Genomic DNA, 21157 nt, shown 5'->3' with positions numbered 1-21157 from the left:
TATTTGCCAATGTCATATCTGATAAGGGCCTAATCTCCAAAATTTATAGGGAACTCATACAACTTAACAAAAGGAAGATAAACAATCCAATCAAAAAATGGGCAAAGGATCTAAATAGACACCTCTCAAAAGAGGACATTCAGAAAGCCAAGAGACATATGAAAACATGCTCAAAGCCACTAATCATCCGAGAGATGCAAATCAAAACAACAATGAGGTACCATCTCACACCTGTCAGACTGGCTATCATCAACAAATCAACAAACGACAAGTGCTGGAGAGGATGTGGAGAAAAAGGAACACTTGTGCACTGCTGGTGGGAATGCAGACTGGTGCAGCCACTATGGAAGACAGTATGGAGTGTCCTCAAAAAACTACAAATGGAACTCCCATTTGACCCTGTGATCCCACTTCTAGGAATATATCCCAGGAAACCAGAAACACCAATCAGAAAGGATATATGCACCCCTATGTTCATAGCAGCACAATTCACCATAGCTAAGATCTGGAAACAGCCTAAGTGCCCATCTGTAGATGAATGGATTAGAAAACTGTGGTACATCTACACGATGGAATACTATGCTGCTGTAAAAAAGAAGGAACTCTTACCATTTGCAACGGCATGGATGGAACTGGAGAGCATTATGTTAAGTGAAATAAGCCAGTCAATGAAGGAAAAATACCACATGATCTCACTCATTTCTGGACAATAAAGACCATTATAAACTTATGAACAAAAATAGATACAGAGGCAGAGCTGCCTCGAACAGACTGTCAAACTACAGCAGGAAGGCCAGGGAGGGTGGAAGGGCAGGAGGGGGGTGGGTAAGAGATCAACCAAAGGACTTGTATGCATGCATATAAGCATAACCAATGGACATAAGACACTGGGGGGGTAGGGGAGGCCAGGGGATTGTCAAGGGCAGGGGGGGAAAAAAAAGAGACATATGTAATACTCTTTGTAATACTTTAAGCAAAAAAAAAAAAAAAAAAAAAAAGAGAATATAAAAAAAAGAAAAAAAGAAATTCAACTTTAACTGGGTGTCTGTGTTTTATCTGGCGACTCTCAAATGGAGCTGTCGGAGCTGGGACCTACGTGCTCCGGCTCCAGAGATGAATATTCTGTTTAGGACCTTTTCTTGCTTCTGTGACTTTCTGTTGTTCCTCTATCAATGCTGATTTAATAGCTGTTCCTCAACCATATGAATAAGGGTGAAAGCAAATTTGAAGACTTCTCCATCAAAGGCAGAAAAGCATTCTGGGTCTTTTCCTCACTGACAGCTTCATTAGAGTCCTAGGGACTGGGGGTGGGTGGGGACAGGAGGTAGGGGGAGTAGGAGAATAGGAGGGAAGGAGAATCTCAGCTATAAAAATGAATCTGTCTAGTGACCTCCCCACTAATGTTCTCATTTTTAAATTGATTTTAGAGACAGAGGAAGGGAGGGAGTGAGGAAGGGGGAGAGAGAGAAAGGGAAAGAGAGGACAGAGGAGAGAGAGAAACATCTATTCGTCTCCTCCTGTGCCAGCCTGAGTGAGACAGAACCCACAACCTCGGCTTGTGCACTGACCAGGAATTTAACCCGAGACCCTCCGGGGCATAGGACTATGCTCCAATCAGCTGAGCCACACTGGCCAGAGCCCCCTAACGTTCTTAGCTAATGGAGGGGGAGATGCAGGGCAGATAATCAAAATGACAGTTAACCCCAAAACTTTCTTCTGACTTTGAAATGAGACATATTTGCCTTTTTACCTATGAAGCACTTGGGCTAATAGTAATTTTAGTTTGCATTCTCCGACCACAATAATTGAGAACACAGGCTTGAGCAGTTGGATGCACACGAGGTAGGCAGTAGGCATATGATTATGCGTGTAGGTAGGTATGAGCTTGAGAGGGGGTCTATGAAGCCAGCCTAAGACTCCAAACCTTTCAAATACTTTCCCACAAAGTGGATACTTGATATGCAAACAATTAACACATTGTGGATGGATCACGAGAATTCTCACTTCATATTACACAGTGTTTTACAAAGTATCATACTTTAAAAAGGTATTAGCTTATAAGAACATGTAATAAATAACTTCAAAATGCAATGGGTATTTAATTTGAAAGCATGCTTTAACATTTATGTAAAACATTTTTTGTACTCGTTCAATAGAAACTTATCTGACCACTGAGTAAAGCTAGCAATAAAACTGCTGGTCCGCAATGTGTTAAGTGTTGAGAAAAACATTAGCTGATGCATGATTAACATGTAATAATTATTTATTAATTGCCTGATACAGAGCCTGGCAGATAATGGAATTAAATATTTGTTAAATCAGTGAATGTTAATACCCTATAAGATAGATGCCTTTGTTTGTCCTATTGTACAAAGGAGAAACTGGAAGTTTAGAGGGGCTTCAGTGACCCTGGATTAAAGCTGGCCAATTTCTGAAGAGCTTGTGGCCTAGGAAAGACTTGGGTTTACCAAATGGATGGTTGGACAGAGCTCCCCATGATGCTCTCCTTGATTTGACGTGGGCTCCGCAGGACTTGCGGCAAGCAGCTCAACCTGGTGACTCATCACCCATATTAGGAGAAATGACAAACTATTAGAAAGAGTCAATTAGCATACCCAAGCCCTTGGATAAAAAGATATTCAAGTACAAAAAAAACCCTTTTTTCTTAAAAACAAAACAATAAAAAACACTTAAAAAATCCTCACCTGAGGGTATTTTTTTATTTTTTAAAATATGTTTTTATTGATTTCAGAGAAAGGAAGTGAGAGGGAGCTAGAGATAGAAACATTGATGAGAGAGAATCATTGATCAGCTGCCTCCTGCACGCCCCCTACTGGGGATTGAGCTTGAAACCTGGGCATGTGCCCTGACCAGAAATCAAACCAGTGACCTCCTGGTTTATGGGTCAACACTCAAACACCAAGCCACAGTGGTCAGGCTGGTTGGCTTTCTTGCAGTGCTTTTTTCTACATTAAAAAATCCATCTAAGCACACTTTTATGTATTTATTCACTGACATTTGGTATATTATGCACATTAATATTGGATTTAATCAAAGATAAACTAGTAATGATCAGAAAAATCAAATACAGAAAAGATGAGCACTGCCTTGCTGCTAAGTGGCCTGAGTTGAATGTCTTAATTGTGAAAAATCTTATCATAGGCAAGGTTTTAAAGCAAAGTGTTTCTTGTGATTTGATGATCCTACCAACTGAATTACCTCTCTTTAAATCTCCTGCTACAGATACGACCTGCGTGTTTTTATTTTAGAAATAGTTACTGTGGTGCTTTGTTTAATCTTGCTAGCTTGCTTGTAGAAGAAGCCAGCTCCTCAGTGAGGCTGATGTAGACTAATTTAGTTCCGAGCAATGGGGATCCTCAGTGCCCGGCTATTACGTGTCTCAGGGCAGGGCCAGGGAAATGGAAAGAGAATGCAAGTCAGAGGAAGTTGTTCTTGATCAGGAAGCTACTCATCATCGATGTGTCCCTCTGGCAATTTAATACATTTGGCTAGGCACCAGGGTATATCAATATGCTGGGCATACACACCCCAAAGACTTTAATAGTGTAACCGAAGAGAACACTCAGCATTAATTCATTTGTATTGAGAAGACGAACTTTTATCTCCATACTATATCCTGGGTCCTGTCCTGTGTTCTTTATCATAATCTTATTTTATAACCCTCAAAACAGCCTTATGGAGTACGCTAACACTGCTGGTGGATGTACAGCTTGGTAAATCCACCTTTGAAAACTGTTTGGCAGTTTCCAAGCTGCACATATGCATAGCTTATAACCCAGCAATTCCACTCCTTTGTGTATACCCAACAGAGATGTGTGCATGTGTTTACCAAAAGAGCAGCAGCGTGGTAGTGATAGAAACTACCAGCTTTTATGAGTAAGTAAATTGTGGCACGTTCACACTTGCAACATCTGCGATTAATACAGAAGAATGAGTGCTCTTTATAAACATATATAATGTTGAACCAAAGAAGCCAGACACAAGAGGCAAACTGCATGATTCCTGTTCGGACTCCAGGGCAATGCAATCCTTAATGGCCATCTGTAAGCTTCCCGCCACAGGAGAACGAAGACCAGGTAAAACTTGCTGGACACCAGGACTCAGGCCATACGAGGAATGGAAACTGTCCTGAGGACACCTGACCGCACACCTGCATTCCATCCCATTCCGAGCCCAGCTCAGCCCCAACCCACTGAGGACAGGACCTTCCCACCAGTGACTGCATATAAGGATGACACTCCAGCTTCTGTGCTGTTAGCATTGCCCCAATGTCCCCTTGGCTCAGGGCTGGGCAGCCCTTCCCTTTGGATAGCCCATCGCCCAGCCCCTTCCCTTAAATAAATTTCAGTTTTCTTTATCCACCGTGTGAGATGGCTATTTAGCCTGCCCGCGTGCCACCATGTTAACCTTTCATTTTGGTGGCCCATATGGGGATATCCAGAAGGGAAGCCCCTTCCTTCCCTCTTCCCCCACCCCAGACCCGACCCCTAGAGACTGTTAGTCTCGGGTCCAACACCGACCAAGGCTTCCTGGCGGCGGCAGAGGGCCAGGTGGTCAGACCTTCTGATTTCTTCTGGCAGGTGAGTCACTTCATTTTGGGGAAGAGGGCACTAGGGACCGAGACTCTCAGCTCCACGGGGCCAGCACTTGTGAGCACAGGTCAGCCACTTAGAAGCCACGAGGGCGGCTTCCACTAGCTTACAAGTCCTACTGGTACTCAGGAAATACCACCCTAGACACCATCACAACCTCCTTTTGGGCACAGGCCTCATGTCCCTCTGACAGAGAGCAAGGATTTTGGCTCTGAAGAAAAACATCACCCCTTTTCAGCAGAAAGCGGTTACAGAAGACATCCTACACCCTTTTCTCTGAAAGAATTCAGAGCCACAAATCCTTGAGGGGGGATGTAGACCCCCAGAGCAAGGACGATGGGCCAGGTACAGAAACTCGCCAGGACAGACAGCCCCAGATGCCTAGCAAGGGGCAAACCTGGGGAAACAAGAACCTCAGCCCCAGGGTAACTGTCCTCCCCTAGCACATCACTGGTTACACTGCATCAGTTTTAACCCCCCGCCCAGTTCCTCCCTAGAGATAACATCTCGGCCTCAGTTGCATTTCAGCTCCAGGCCTAGGAAAGCAATGAAACTAGGCAAGTGACACCATGGCTGCCTAGAGACCAGCTTTTACCTCCCAAGTCACTCAACAGGTTTCCTCAGCCTTGGGTGCCACAAACAAACTCCACTCAGCACACCACCCCCCTCTTCAGGGGAAAGTGGAAAATGGACCACACTCTGAAGAATATAGCCAAACTATGGCAGGAGACTCATCTGCATTGGGATCAGGTGTTGCCAACTGCCCTGCTCAGGATTAGAGGAGCTCCCCGAAGCAGATTGGTGTGAGTCCTTATAAAATAACATATGGGCGACCACTTCAGGCTGCTATAGGAACAGATGCATGTGTAGATCATGATGTTAAAAATTAAGAATTATGTGCAGCATCTTAATCAACACTGACCGTAATTAATGATTTGGCCTGTGCTAGGGGTTTTTCTGTCACAGGTCTGCTACCTCCCTTCTTAGCAGGAGACACAGTTCTACTCAAAACACGGAAAACCGGATCTCCAGACAGTCAACATGGACGGGACTCTGGGATGTGCTTCTCACCACTCCAACTGCTCTGAGGCGGGAAAGGGAGGGACTTAGGCAGAGCAGGCCTTTCCATCTTGCCTATTAGGAGCTGGGACACCTATTGCTCATATACAGAATTATACTTGTTCTATTCATTTTGGGAAGAAAGTCACAGACGGAGACCTTTATGCATTGGGACCCCTTGTCTGGGAAAAAGATGCAGGAATGTTTTCTCTAAAAGTTGCTGCCGTAGCCTCCTGAGGTGACTGTCTGACTTTTACCAGGTGTTCTAGTTATTGCCTTTCAGTATCTAATAACTACAATATGAATTGCTCTGATAATTTCACCCTCCCTTATAGTAAGGGACATACTAAGCGGACATACTAAGCTGCTGGCTAGGGTGTTTCTGGTGTGTGGGTAACTGTTTATCCATATTTCCCTGCCAGCAGCATGGGGTGGGGTGGGGCAGAGGGAGGGGAAGGGCTTGTTCCTTAGGATGACTGAGAGAAGATAGAGACATTTGCCCCAATTCCATGAGAATAATTACTAACAAATAGAAAGAGGAGGGAAATTTTCGGACTCTAGGGCAATGCAATCCTTAACGGCCATCTGTAAGCTTCCCGCCACAGGAGAACAAAGGCCAGAAAAACTCACTGGACACCAGGACTCAGGCCATACGAGGAATGGGAACTGTCCTGAGGACACCTGACCGCACACCTGCATTCCATCCGATTCCAAGCCCAGCTCAGCCCCAACCCACTGAGGACAGGAGCTTCCCACCAGTGACTGCATATAAGGATGACACTCCAGCTCCCGGGGGCTGCCAGCATCACCCCCAAAGTCCCCTTGGCTCGGGGCTGGGCAGCCCTTCCCTTTGGATAGTCTATCCTCCAGCCCCTTCCCTGAAATAAATTCAACTTTTCTTTATCCACCATCTGAGAAGGCTATTTAGCCTGCCCGTGTGCCACCATGTTAACCTTTCAATTCCATTTTTATAAAGTTCAAAAATAGGTAAGCCCACCCCGTGTTAGACATCAGAGAGTGATTAACTTTAGGCAGGGGTGGGAACGTCTGGCCCGAGAGCCACATAAGGCCTGAGAAATCATTTGGTCCTGCCCTGCCAAGGCATTAGGGGTGAGTTAATTAAATGTTTTCCAAACACAGCCGGCTAATTTTTAAGTGGATAATTTTGTGTGGCCCTCGAATGATGTTACAAATACCCAAATGGCCCTTGGCAGTAAAAGGTTCCCCACCCCTGCTTTAGAGGAAGAAATGTTAGGCAGAATCCTAAGGTGGCCACCTATCTCTGCCAGTGGCGTTACTCACTGGTATAATCCCTGCTCCTGGAATACGGGCGCAACCTGTGGTTTGATGGGATGTCACTCCATTAATTAAGATCCCTAATCACCTAGGAGATTGTCCTCAGTGGGCCTGACCTAATCAGGCAGGTTCTTAAAAGAACATTTAAAGCCAAAAATAGGAGTCAGAGAGACAAGCTGCTGCTGGCCTGGAAGGAAGCGTCAGTGGGAACCGACAAGGGCTGGCAAGGGCTGAGGGCAGCCTGTGGGGACTGAGAGCAGTCTCCTGCCAACAAGTAGCATGAAAACGGGACTTCAGTTACACGGACAGACAGGACTGAACCCTGCCCACATCCTGCACGAGCTCTAGCCTCAAAGGAGCCCCGAGCCTTGGCTGACACCTTGGCTGCCATCTTCTGAGACCTGAGCAGAGGATCCAGGTAAGCCATGGCCAGGATCCCGACCTGTGGAAACTGAGATAACAAATCTGTGCTGTTTCCAGCCTCTCGGCTTGTTTGTAATACAGCAAGAGACAACTAATACAGGGGGCAGAGACCGGAGGGGGCTGGGGCACTAAAGTGATGTTTCCTGACCTAGGTTGGTCACAGTGAAGCATCCATCTTATATAAAAACTGCTGTTGGAAATTTTAACCCTGACAGTGTGGCTTCTGTAAACGCTTGCTTGCTTAAATAATAAGGAAAATAAAACAACTCCCATTCCAGAGAGGGCGTAAACTATGCCCCAGACAGAGTTGTCAGTGCGGACACCAGGCCAGGCCTTGAGATATGGTCTCATGGCCCCTTCCCAGCACACAGGCCTTCTTTCTCAGGAGGCCCAGAAGTCTCATTCTAAATTTGGGAGACAGAGGACTGGAAAAAAGTATAAATAAAGAGAGTTTCCTCCATGTTGGGGGGCCCAGGATTTGAAAGACACATTTTTCTCTGGGCCTGCACAGAATTTAATAATAAAATGTAACTCCCTTTCTCTAAGCATGGCATGGTTTTTCTCCAGTCTTCTGTAACAATAGGAGTATATTTTTAATTTGTGGAGATTTACTGTGCTTTGCACTTAGGATGGGTGCACTTTTTTCTGTGTATAATATACCTGATACAAAACAGCAATACAAAAATACAACATATTTATAAAATTACTAGAGGCTCAGTGCATGAAATTTGTGCATGGGTAGAGTCCCTAGACCTGGCCGGCAATCAGGGTCAATCTGTGGGGCTACCAGTGGGGCGATTGGGGTGGCCCCCAATGGCCCTCACTTTGGCTGGCCTGGCACTGCCCGCTCACCGGCCCCATCCCCTGCCACCGCCACTGGTTGCCTCCCTTTGCAGGGCGACCGGCAAGGCGATCGGGGTGGCAGGGGCCCTGCTGGTACCTGCTGTGGCTGGCCTGGGGGCAGCTCCTGCATTGAGTGTCTGCCCCCCTGTGGTCAGTGTGCATCATAGTGACTGGTCATTCTGCCGTTCAGTCAATTTGCATATTAGGCTTTTATTACATAGGATGATACAATCTTATGAAGAAAGTTTATATTATTATCTCTACCTTACAGCTGAGGAAATGGAAGCCCAGAGATGGGAACCCAGGCCCACCTGTTACACTGTGCTGTGAGGTCTACCTTGTACCCTGTCCCTCTAGCTGCTGGTGAAGCAATAAAAATGTCTCCTGCGTGGTACTACCACAGGAAAAATAAATGAATTAAATAAATAAATTAAATAAATAAATACATAAATAAATAAGAGGAGTAACTCTTTAGGATGAATCAGACATTTGAGATCTGTGGCTGATTATTCAGAGAAGCTTGATAATAATCCTGGTCATTGTCTCGGGGTGCAGTCCAGGAGCTCTGATACCTGTGACCTCTTATCGCAGTCTCAGTGCCACTCCTTCCAGGAACAGCCCGACCGTAGCTCCCGGAGACGCTGACTTTGACCCCTCCTGTCAACAAGAGGGAGTGAAAGTAGAGATAAGGGTGACAGGTAGGGGTCCACCCAAAGTGTGTTTTTTGGGGGAAAGGAACCCTTAGAGCCACAGTGTCTTTAAACAAACAAAAACCCAACAACTGTCTTTTCAAGATTATTGATATAATACACAACCATTTTAATAGAATCAACTTTAGAAATTAAAAACCAGTAAACCAAAGACTCTCCAAAAATAACTGCTGTTAACTCTTGGGCATGTCTTTCTTCTTCTTCTTTATTTTTTTTAAAAATACATTTCATTGATTTCTCACAGAGAGGAAGGGAGAGGGATAGAGAGCCAGAAACATCAATGAGAGATAAACATCGATCAGCTGCCCCCTGCACCCCCCCGCACTGGGGATGTGCCCGCAACCAAGGCACATGCCCCCAACCAGAATCGAACCCGGGACCCCTGAGTCCGCAGGCCGACGCTCCATCCACTGAGCCAAACCGGCCACGGCGGCATGTCTCTCTTTTGATTATGTTTGTGTTTTAGTGATTTTACTGTTGCTTGAACTATAAAAGCAAGTAGAAAAGTACCCAAAACAGAATTGTCTCTCCTCTTATTTATCAGAACAACAGCAGATGCATATGTAAAACCATACTGTCCAATACACTAGCCAGTAGCGACACTGATCTGTGTTGTGTAAAATACACAGAGGATTTCAAAGACTTGGGGGAGTGGGGAGAATGTAAATGATAATCTTTTGGATATATTGTGTTGAGTAAAATCTTATTACTATAATAAAATTTTACCTGCAGCTCGTATACTATTTCTGTTGGGAGGCTAATGTAGCATGCTGCAGATTGTCACAAAGAGACCTATGAAGGAAAAAACTGGGAGTTTAATTTCATGGCATCATTATTTGTTTCTTAACATTTTTTTCTGATTATAAATGTATTATCTAGTTTTTTTTTAAAAATCAGGAATACAGTAAAGAATAAATTAGTAAGCAAAGCTCTTCCATAATCAGAATCATTATTTTTTTAAACATTATAGCTTATACTCTTACAAATGATATATATATACATACTGTATATAGTCTGTTCTATAAACTTTTTTTTGCTAAATGTATTATAGACTTCTTTTTATAATAATACATAAGTCAGTATTCTACGACATGAATGGACCATGAAATTAATGTTCTATATAATACATTTTTCATGGAAAAAAATTAAAATGTTACCTATCAGGATTCCAATAGTGCTTTAATCATTAATTCATAGGAATTTTAGGATGTTAACTCTTTAAGCAATGTGTCTAGAAATTGGTAGGTGCTCAATTGCTATAATGAACTGAATTGAAGAAACATTCAATTCTATCTATCCAACATTTATGCCAGAGGATTAGCAACCATTTCTTAGAAATATATAACCATTCTGTACTCAGGAAACATGTTTCGGTCTAAAATATACACCTCTAGGGATTTAAGACCAATAGATTAATATTCTATATTATACAGATCTTCATGAGATATTTTAAAAAATATACTTTTATTGATTCCCGAGAGGAAGGGCAAGGCAGAGAGAGATAGAAAAATCAATGATGAGAGAGAATCATTGATCAGCTGCCTTCTGTAGGCCCCCTACTGGGGATCGAGACCGCAACCCGGGCATGTGCCCTTGACCGGAATTGAACCTGGGACCCTTCAGTCCCCATGCCAACGTACTATCCGAGCCAAACTGGCCAGGGCCATGAGATTTTTTAAAAAGGTAAAATGTCACCTAGTGGAGCATAATGAAAATATTTTTAGAAGGGCTTGACTGGTTTTTCTTGGAGTTGGGGAGCAGAGGCATGGAAGAGCCCTAAGGTGAGAGGCTGTCCCTCCTGCAAAGATATAGAGTGGGCTGTGAGCCACGACAGGAGGTGCCACTGGCACTGATAGACTTGTTTGAGCCTCTTTAAAGAACCCGCCTCTGAAGAGAATGTAGCAGGACGTGTACTGTGAGTTGTACCCCGGAGCAGAGCACTGTCAGCCTCTTAAGTTCTGGGGCGTGAGGGAGGAAGAGTCTCTAAAGAACATAAAACTGCCCCAAAAGCGAAGGAGCCAGAGTTGGAGGTTTTTTGTCACCAGTTCAGTAAGACCACATGGTCCCCTCCGTAAATTCTCCTTCTCCCCGCCCCAACTCTGTGCCATTCAGAAGTAGCCAAGACTGGTTAGAACTAGAGGCCCAGCAAGGTAAGAAGCACAGTCATTCTACTTTCCCACCTGGGGTTATGTCTACACTATTGGGGAAAAAAGCTGGAATTGGACGAGAAACGGAAGTGGCTATTTCAATTCCTGAAAATGAGGTTGCTAATACTTGCATGTTCCCGAACACACCATGGGATCCACCCTCGGCATCGACCTGGGCAGGAGAGAAAACACAGTAGAGAAGATCTGAAGACAGCAGTGGGGGAATGAATTTGCTTCCTCCTGTATCTCATCAAGTCTCATCAATTCAGTTAACGGGCCAGCTTCTCCCATGAGTGTAAGTCTTCCTCATCGCGTAACCGGCATCCCAGCGTCTCACAACCTGAGACGACCCGACTGACACCGCATCCGCATGCGGCTGGTTAGTCTGGGATCCAGTGAAGATTCTCTACTAGAAGCAGATGGTTCTCTGCACTAAACAGAGACTGGCTGGGGTCAGCGCCTGGCACCTCTGGGGAGCAGTTAGAAATGCAGCATTGCAGCCCCCCCCCCTCCGCCCCCCTCCCCGCAAGACCTTCCTAATGTGAATCTGTTTCCATGAGATCCCAGGTTGATTCACGTGCACATAAAGGTGTGTGAAGCATTGATTAGTGAGCTCAGGATGTTTTGGATTGCTCATTTTGATATCGGGGTTGTGGGGTGCGGAGTTGGAAGGAGCTCAGAATTATGAGAGCTGGGCCCTGGCTGTGTTACCCTGGGCAAATCATGTCCAGGACCCTACTGCTTTCTCATACTTGTCTAAATGGATGAAAGGAAGGGCCCATCTGGTTCTGACGTCCTATAATTCTCAGAATCTTTGCTGAAGCAAAAGAAAAAATAAAGCCCAGTTGAAATGTAATAAACACGGTAATGAATTGATTCAAGGGCCCTGCGGCTCTACCATGCCCTTGTGCAGCTTCGGGGAGGGTATTGTCCGTGCATCCAAGCTCATCCCACAGCCCTGGTGTCAGCCCAGATGAAAAGTAATTTCCTGCTTAATAACAATTACCCCTTCTTCACTGCGGAGGATGCATATTTTATGGAAAAAGGAGATCATTACTAAAACAAAATGATATTTAGAGCAGCAGGCTGCTAGGAACTCCTGAATCGTTTATATTGGAATGATTAGTAAATTCTTTATTTGAAAAACAGTTAACCAGGATTATTTTGGTATGCAAGGATTTTTTTTTTTTTAAGGGAAAAGAGATAACTCTGTTGAAAAACACAAGAAAAACCACACATACTCAACAAGCTCATACTTGGCCTTCTGAACGCAAGCCGTGTGTTGGTGGAGGGAAAGGACAGTACTGAGACCAGCGCTCAGGGATATGCTCAGGAGCTTCCTTGATGCACTGTGTGACCACGGCCACGTCTCTTTCCCGCTGTGGCTCAGTTCTGTTATCTTAAAAGTGATCGGATCGGGCTATGCCTTCCTGCATGTTCATTGCTGCTCCTTAGAGAGCTCACCTGGGACTTGGGCTGAGAAAAACAGGACCTCTCACAAGCTCAGTGGGAAGAAACTGACCAATGAGTAATGCCTGCTCTGAGCAAGCGAACAAGGAATGACCAAGTAGTTCCATTTGTTTGCAAATTCCTGAGCTAGAGGCTCTCTGATGACATTGGCTATTAAATATTTCCTCCTGAAAACATTTATAAAATTGATCTTACAAAGAGGAGGAAAGATAGGGAGAAATGTCGATGTGAAAGAGAACCATGGATCAGTTGCCTTCCGAATGTGTATGGGACGATGCTCCAACCAACTGAGCCACACTGGCCAGGGCTCAAAGGGTCTTATTTTGGGGTAAGCTGAGAGAGACATAGACTGATTGCTAGGTTTACTATTGCTATTTTGGAGTCTTTTAAAAGCTTGAAGTATGCATTTATTTCCGTGGTCTTGATAACAGCATGCAGGACAAGCTCTGAGGAAAAGAAAACTGCCTGGATTTAAAAGAAATTCCGTGTGAGATGTCTGACAGGCTGACAGTGATTTATGAAAGGATTCCTCTGTTTGGTCAGAACATAGATTGCTGTTCCACTCGGACCCTTTATCTGAAACAGATGCCCCCTCTCTAAATCAGGCACGCCGCCGTGAGGAGGGTGGCATTTTTGTGTAAATAGTTGTGGATCTGGGAAGTGACATTGTAGATGAACACATTGTTATTGGCATAGACGTCATTTCACCAGTCATCTGTCTGGGTGATTTCCCCCATTCTCCAGGGATGGCTTGGTCATGAGGAAAGAGTGGACCGTTCTGTGGAGAAACCTGGTTTGACGGGATGGGGGAGTGGCTCCTTCCCAGCCCATTGAGCAAGCACCACTGGGCTTCAGTTTCACATGTAAATCCCTAAAAGGAAGCTGGATTAAAGCATCCTATAGAGTTCACAGAAGGAATACATTCAGTTTCCCTTTTCCCCTTTTAGGTCATTGAGCTCTTAATTCAGTGGTCAACTTTCTATTTCCCATTTTAAAAATGAAAATGTCACCGTTTTCATCATTGCTTGGTTCTTTGATAGTTTTTGATAGTCTGCGAATGACCATCCTCTTTGCACTGGAAAGCAGCAAGCTCATTCCTTTATTCGTTGGTTCAGTAAAAAGTATGCATTTAATTCCCTGGTTGAGAGTAGGACACACGGCCGGCTCCCTGGTTACAGTGGTCATAGGCCATGCCCTGTCCTCAAGGTTTATAACCCAGCATGACCCCAGAACTAGGTTCAAAACGAAAGGTGTTTTTTTAATATTTTATTTTGCACTAAAACAAAAACACAGACTTTATTGAGGCACAGATACACTTCCCAGCAAGGAAGGGAAGGGTTTACAGTGCCCAGAACAACTGGTTCCTGTGTGCTTCTCACAGGAAGGTGGGAAGTGGGTGGGGACTGGCTGCAGCATTAAGGCCCAAGCAGCTCCCCAATGAGGAGCTAGGCAGGAAGAGAGGGGAGAGAGGCCTTAGAGGAGGAAGAGAGGAGGAAACAGAAGGGTCCTGAGGAAGGGGAAGGAGGATGAGGAGGAGGAGGAGGGGTGGGGAGGGGAAGGAAGCCTTGCGGGAGGACGTGGCAGTGTAGGAAGGTGCTGGCCTCAGCTTGGGTACAGGGCTGACCAGCAGACCTCCCTGCACTGGGGTGGGCCCAGCTGGGCCTGCTCCGGAGGAAGAAGTTGCCGTGGGACGAGGGGTCCGTGAAGGACTCCGGGCCTGGAACGCATGTACACGTGGTGGCCTTGGTTGGGTCCTGGCTTCTTCACAGTTCATATCACACATGGCTCCCTGTGGCCCCTGCAGAGGGTCATGGGCAGGGGTCCCCCAGCACAGACTTCCAGAGTGAGGTCCTTGCCTCCTTCTCACCCTAGACCTCTGAAGCCTTGGCCTGCCCCTCCACCCCTTTGCCCACCACCTCATCTCCTGGGGTGCGTGGAGTCACAAGGGCACACAGGCTAGGAAGCTCCAAATTGGGAGGAGCTTGGGGACGGCTGGAGGATGGCTGGAAGTAGCTCATCGGTTTTTGGCCTCTGCTGGCGCCAGCCTGACTAGGCGGAGGCCTGGTCGAGCGCACACGGGCTTTGTTTTGGCACATTTGTCCCTGGATTTATTGCCGAGCTCAGCGCTGACTGCTTGGGCACAGGCTCTTGTTGGAGATGAACTGAAGTGCAGGACCTCGAGCTGGGTGCCTGACAACTCAGGAAGGAAGCGGGGGCAAAGAGGTGGGCACTGTTTTGCTGGCACAGAGGTGTCTGTCGACACACTCAAGGCTGCACCCACAGGGCAATGGTCAGAGCCCATCACCTCCGGCAGCAGGAAGGAGGCCTGGGAGGTGTCTAGGACCAGGTCCCGTCCCCAGCACACAGGAAATCGGGAGCCATAGTTCTGATGGCGGGTGCCGATGACTATCGACCAGCAGGTGAAGGCCCCTCCTGCTGTGGGTGGAGGCAGCCATACGTATCAATAGAGGCCTGTGTGGGACCCAGCCTGGCAATTCAGGTTACTGAGCAGGCTGTCATCCACTTGTATCCTGGGTCCTCCTGAAAGCATTCCTGGGGAAGCGGAGGGGGCGAAGGGAGAGGCAGAGCTAGATGCCCGGAACAGGAAGGGACTTAGACCAGCTGCTTCATTTTAGCCAAGAAAATGTGTTTGCTCCAAAAACTACGGCTCAAGGTCACACAGCCCAACTCTGGCAGAGCTGGATTCCGTGTCCATCCTTCCTGCTTTGTTGTTTGTGTAATCAAAGCAGTTCTTAGAATTGCTCCCCAAGAGAATGGGAAAGAGGAAGCTAAAGGTGGCTGCCTCTAGAAAGCAGGGCTGGGGCTAGGATTAGGAAGACTGCTGGCACTATTTGGCTTATGTTGTGTCAAAGCCCTCACCGCCCATCCCACTCATTCAATGCAACAAATGTTCAAAGAACACTGATGACATGCCAGATAGGATGCTAGGGACAACGCGGGGACCTGAGCTCGCTCTTGGGATCAGTGAGACTTCTAGGAAGTGATCTGGAGCTGAAACGTAAGGGCTGAGCCGCAGTAACCCAGGCAGAGGCTGTGATGGGCCTGTGGAGGGAGGAGATCCCGAGGGGAGGCCAAACGGGGGGCCAGAGTAGCAGCAGGAGATGACCCCTGTAGTTTGTGCAAGGAGATGATGGCCGCTTAGACTAGGGGAGCACCAGAGGAGACAGAGAAAAACGGAATGCAGAGGTGATGTGAAGCTGGACTCTACAGGACTTGCTGAGCAACTGAATGTGGGAAGGGAGACGAAGGGAGGAAGGACAACACTAACAATTCCCCGGCTCTGGGAGGAGCAGCCCAGAGGATGATGGTGCCATTTGGGGAGATGAGAAGCCTAGAAAAGCCGGCCTTGTGGGAAGTGGGCACATCCTGCTACTCTGGACAGTGTTTGTCATGTGACCAGGGACTGTCAGTTCTCTTCCCTGGAAGAAAGACGGTAGGAGGTGCACGTTTCTAGGAGAGCGCTGGACTAAGGAGAGAAGGCATAACGGTCCATGACACTGTCCCCGGAAGCAGAAAGAACCGTCTGAATGAATGTCTGCTGAGGAATAAGGTTGGGAGGGAAGGAAGGCTCATACTTTGCAGTGTACACCCCCTTCCCCACCACCGTTATCTCATTTCTGCTCATTTTCTAGGTGGGAGTTTCCATGGCTCTTCTGCAAACTAATCAAGGGATCTTCCTAGAGGCCCTTCTTGAGCCAAGCCCAGCTGAGCTGAGCTGTGCCAGCATAAGTTACTGACACCCCCCGCCCCCTCACCCCACACCCCCGCCCCGCCAGGAGGGGAACTGGCCTGCAGGGCAGTGGCTCTCAAACCTGACTGTACAATAAAATCAGCCTGGGAGCTTTTGAAATGTACTGCTACCCTGGCCTACACTCAACAGTTTCTGATTTAATTGGTCAAGGTATTGATATTTTTGCAAAAGCTCCTTGTCCTAATGTGCTGTTGGGTTTTGAGAACCAATTGCCTAGAAGGACTCAGAAATGAGAGGTTCATGCAAGCAAAAAGACAGAAGGAGGGGATGCCCACCAATGCAGGGTATGGTGAGGAAAGCCAAAATCAGAATTACTTTTCAATGGCAGAGAGAAGATGACCTGGCAAGAGTGGACCGTGTGTAGGGGGACTGAGGACTAAAACAGAGGCTGGGCACAGACCAGAAAGAGCCTTGAAAGCCAGGCCTGGAAAGCCAGAGGTCAGAGGGAGGCATTGAAGGTTCGTGAGCAGGAGACATAGTGGATTAGGAAGTGATCAAGGCAATGTGATGTTCAAGGCGCTTGAAATCTGGCTCCCGAAGCAGCCCATCTCCTGCCCCTCACCTCCCTTCCCAGGTCACCCCTAATACGAACAGGACTTACAGCTCTCTCTGCACATCAGGCGAACTCTCCACCTGCAGCCTTTTCTCGCGCTAGAGGGCTTTGCTCCCCTCGCCCCGAAGCTCTACTCCACTCACCTTTGAAGATTCCCACATTTCAGATGCCTCTCCTGAACTCCAGTGGGCCCAGGAGTGCCACTTCTGACTCCCCAGCTGCCGGGGCTACCGCCTCTGCCTCAGCCCTGAAGACACCATTCTATGAGGGGCTGTCATGTGTCCGTAGCCCACCATGCAGAGAGCTCTGAGGGGCCAAGAGCCAGAACTGGTGGTGACTGGTCCCCAGTCTGTGACTCAAGGCCAAGCCAAAGGTAGGGGCAGTGACTTCCATTGAATGAATAACCAATCCTCAGTGCTTTGAGAATAGTATTTCCTACTAAGCTCTGTTTCTCCATGAAGGAAGCTGCCCCTGGGCAAACAAACAAACAAACAAATAGACAACAAAACAGCATTGGTTGGGTGGCTGAGCCAAACCACAGTCAGGAGTGAGGTCAGGGGCCTAGCAGAGCCTTGCCAGGTCACCTGCATCCCAGTGATCAATGGGGCAGGGGCTGTGTTCAGGTCCCCAGAATGATCACATGGGGCTGTGTTCAGATCACATAGAATGATCACATGGGGGCTGTGTTCAGGTCCCCAGAATGGTCACGTGGCTGCAAGCCGCTGAAGGGCTTTGGCCAGGATCGCAGCAAGCAATGGATGGACACCTTAAAGGCCAGCCTCTTGGCTTCCTGGGCCGGGGTGGGGACAGTACACGTGGACTAGGGTCAAGATCTTCCCTTCCCTTTCCATGTGCAGATCTTGTGCGGCTGAGGAGGGCCCAACCCTCAGTATCCAGAGCCCGAAGCTCCTCTTGTTTCCATAGCAACTCATGTCCCCCTGCTGAGTGGGACACTCAGGCCTAATTCAGCAGCCATGGGGGTAGTTGTGCTGTCCTTACCCCAGTAGCCGCTATGCTTGAGTCTGAAGCTGAAATAGGAGGTGTAGGCTGGGCTCTGTACCTGGTCACCTTGCTGTCCCAATGGCCGCGCCCAGCGTGCCCAAAATGCGAGCCGTGGCCTGGCAGTGCAGCGTTGGCTCTGGACCACACTAATGGTCCAGCTCACCCCACGCAGCATCTGGAGGGCAAACTGCTGGTGCCTCGCACCCCAGAACCCAGAGACAAGGGGCGCTCCAAGCCGCAGGGCCTGGCGTCCTGCGCACTTGAACGGGTGTTCTCTGAGATTCATGCATTTTAGACGATGTTAAATATTCTCTTTATTTCAATTGTGGTATTTGAGTTGGTCATATATTCAGATGATTCAGAAATTAAAAAAAAGTTTTATTCTAACTCCTGACCCCACCTACCCAATTTCCCACCTTCAGCCTCTTATACATAAACCACTCTTGTTGTCTGTATAGCCTTCTAGCATTAATTTTTGTGCAGATATAAACAAACATAAATATATTCCCTTTTTAAGTTTTTAAAAAGGTCCTCCTTTTTCCCCATTAACCTCTTCCAGCCTGCTCCTGTCCCCCACTGCCCCCCCTCCCCAGGCCCTCACCACCCCATTGTCCATGTCCATGGATTATGCATATATGCATACAAACTCATTGGTTGATCTCTTCCTACCCACCTTCCCCAGCCTTCCCTCTGAGGTTCAACGGTCTGTTCATGCTTCTATGACTCTGGGTCTATTTTTGATCATCAGTTTATTTGGTTCATTAGATTCCACATATGAGTGAGATTATGTGATACTTCTCTTTCTCCAACTGGCTTATTTCTCTTAGCATAATACTCTCCAGGTCCATCCATGCTGTTGCAAATGGTAAGAGTTCTTTCTTTTTTAATGCCCCATAGTATTCCATTGTGTAGATGCACCACAGCTTTTTTATGCACTTACCTGCTGATGGGCACTTAGGCTGTTTCCAAATCTTAGCTATTGTAAATTGCGCTATGAACATAGGGGTGCCTATATCCTTTCTGATTGGTGTTTCTGGTTTTTTAGGATATATTCCTAGAAGTGGGATCACTGAGTCAAATGGGAGTTCCATTTTTAATTTTTGAGGAAACTCCATACTTTTTTCCATCATAAATATATTCTTATCCCCCCCTTTTACATAGAAATTGGGGTACTGTATGGATTATTTTTGCATCCTGCCATTTTCATGTGCTAGCTGTCCTGAGATATTTTCACAGGGCGTGGAGAACTGCATTCTCTTTTTCACAGCTGTGTACTATTGTGTGAATACACCATGGTTTATTTATCCGCCCCCTCCACATGGACACGGGTGTTTCCTGCCTCTCGCTCACCCATGCGCACCACTCTGCAAACAGTAATGGGATTTACCTGTCACTTGACTTCATGCTGGTTTAAGTGTAGCTGTAAAAAAATTCTCAGGGGTGAAATTGCTGAGTAAAAAAGTAAATGCATTTTTAATTTTGATAGGATTTGCCAACGAGCTCCCCAAAGAATCGTACCATTTTGCTTTCTTGGCAGCAATTCATGAAAGAGCTGACTTCCGCTATTTATTACAGAACATGTTGTAAAATTTTTGGACTGGATTTTTGCCAACTTGATAGGTGAAAAATGATATCCTTACATAGTGTTGACTTGCATTATTCTTATTATAAGTGAGCTCAAACATTCTTTCATATGGGTAAGAGACCTACTTATTTTTCTGTGACCTGTTACTGTTTCTTGATGATATTTCTATTGCTTTTTTGATATTATTTTCTACACAGTTTCTAGATGGAAACTTTACTCTCATTTATGAACATTTATTTTAAGGATCTGAGCTAAGTCCTTTCAATAGGTGCATTTGTTTAAACCTTACAGCAAGCCTAGGAGTTGGGTATGGCCACCCAACTCATTAAAACAATGAGACAACTGAGATTCAGAGCAGTTAGGTAACTGACTGTAGGCCACACAGCCAGTAAGAGGCAAAATTGATGTTCTGATGTAAGGTTGTCTTATTCCTAACATCTTTCTTTTTAATCGCCAACATCACTGTTTTTCTTAGGCAGCGACCAGAATGGATGAATTCAGAGTGGCTTTCACGTCCCAAGCAAATATGACAGAGCAGGGTTTGCTGAGAGCATGCTGGGTGGCCTCGGAGGCCCCGCTGAGATTAGAAACATGTCCTGCCTAATCCGCCCAGTGAATAATCCACAGGAGATTGACTGCACACCCCCCAGGAAAGCTTCCCACCGGGCAGCTGAAGCCAAGAGGAAACAGAAATGACAAGTGGCTGAAACTACACTGGAGAAGGATGACACTGAGTCAGGCTTCAAAGACTGTGTGTGGCCACTGGGAGCCAACACAGAACCAAACTTTACCCCGTAGAGCACTGGTTCTCAACCTTCGTAATGCAGACCCTTTAATACAGTTCCTCATGCTGTGGTGAACCCCAATGTCATTGTTACAAATTGAACATAATTAAAGCATAGTGATTAATCACAAAAACAATATCTATACTAATAAAAGAGAAAAATGGTAATTGGCGTACGGCGATACCTTTTTCATTGGCTAATCAGGGCTCTATGCAAATTAACTGCCAACTAAGATTGGCAGTTAACTGCCAACTAAGATTGGCAGTTAACTGCCAACAAGATGGCGGCTAATTTGCATATGCAGGCACAATGCAGGGAGGCGAAAGGGAAAGCAGGAAGAAGCCCCCTGCCACTGACAGTGATCTGAAACCCAGCGGGGAGCTAAGAGCTGGGGGGCAGGGCAAAGGCGGCCCTGGGGCCGCATTTGCCCTGCCCCCCAGCCATGATCGGAGAATCAGGCGCCTTTGCCGCCCTGGCCAGTGATAGCAGGAAGTAGGGGTGGAGCCAGCAATGGGAGCTGGGCAAGGTCGAAGCTGGCAGTCCCAGGTGCTAGGGGTCCCTTGCCTGGGCCCAAAGTGAAGCCCACAATCGCGGCGCCCCCCGCTGCCACTGCAGGTCCCCGCTGCCCGGGCCGGACGCCTAGGCCAGAGGTGTCAGGCCTGGGCAGGGGCGGAGCCTGCAACCGTGGGGAGCTGGGGGTCCCCTGCCCAGGCCTGACACCTCTGCCGGAGGCCTCAGGCCTGGTCAAGGGGCCGATCCGGTGATTGGTGATCAGAGGGTGATGAGGGTCAACTCCTCTGGCCGAGGCATCAGGCCTGGGTGGGGGGCGGAGCCGGGGATTGGGGGGATATGATGGTCCCCTTGCCCAGGCCTGAAGCTTGGGTCAGAGGCGTCAGGCT

General features: G+C 47.0%; 1 pseudogene across 1 annotated transcript in view; it reads right to left on the bottom strand.

The window, feature by feature from the left end:
- Positions 1–17047, bottom strand: part of LOC308530118 (DNA-(apurinic or apyrimidinic site) endonuclease 2-like) — a 51970-nt pseudogene extending 34923 nt beyond the window's left edge. Inside the window, exons 1-2 of the transcript in view lie at positions 17030–17047; positions 14194–15114 (exon numbers count right to left, since the gene is read on the bottom strand). The product of the transcript in view is annotated as a DNA-(apurinic or apyrimidinic site) endonuclease 2-like (transcript). The remainder of the gene's footprint in view (positions 1–14193; positions 15115–17029) is intronic.
- Between the last annotated feature and the right edge of the window lie 4110 nt (positions 17048–21157).

The sequence above is a fragment of the Myotis nattereri genome (genome assembly GCF_964212035.1).
Source record: "Myotis nattereri genome assembly, chromosome: 14".
NCBI lineage: Eukaryota > Metazoa > Chordata > Mammalia > Chiroptera > Vespertilionidae > Myotis > Myotis nattereri.
The sequence above is the reverse complement of the archived record's forward strand: the minus strand, read 5'-3'. Positions and strand labels throughout refer to the sequence as shown.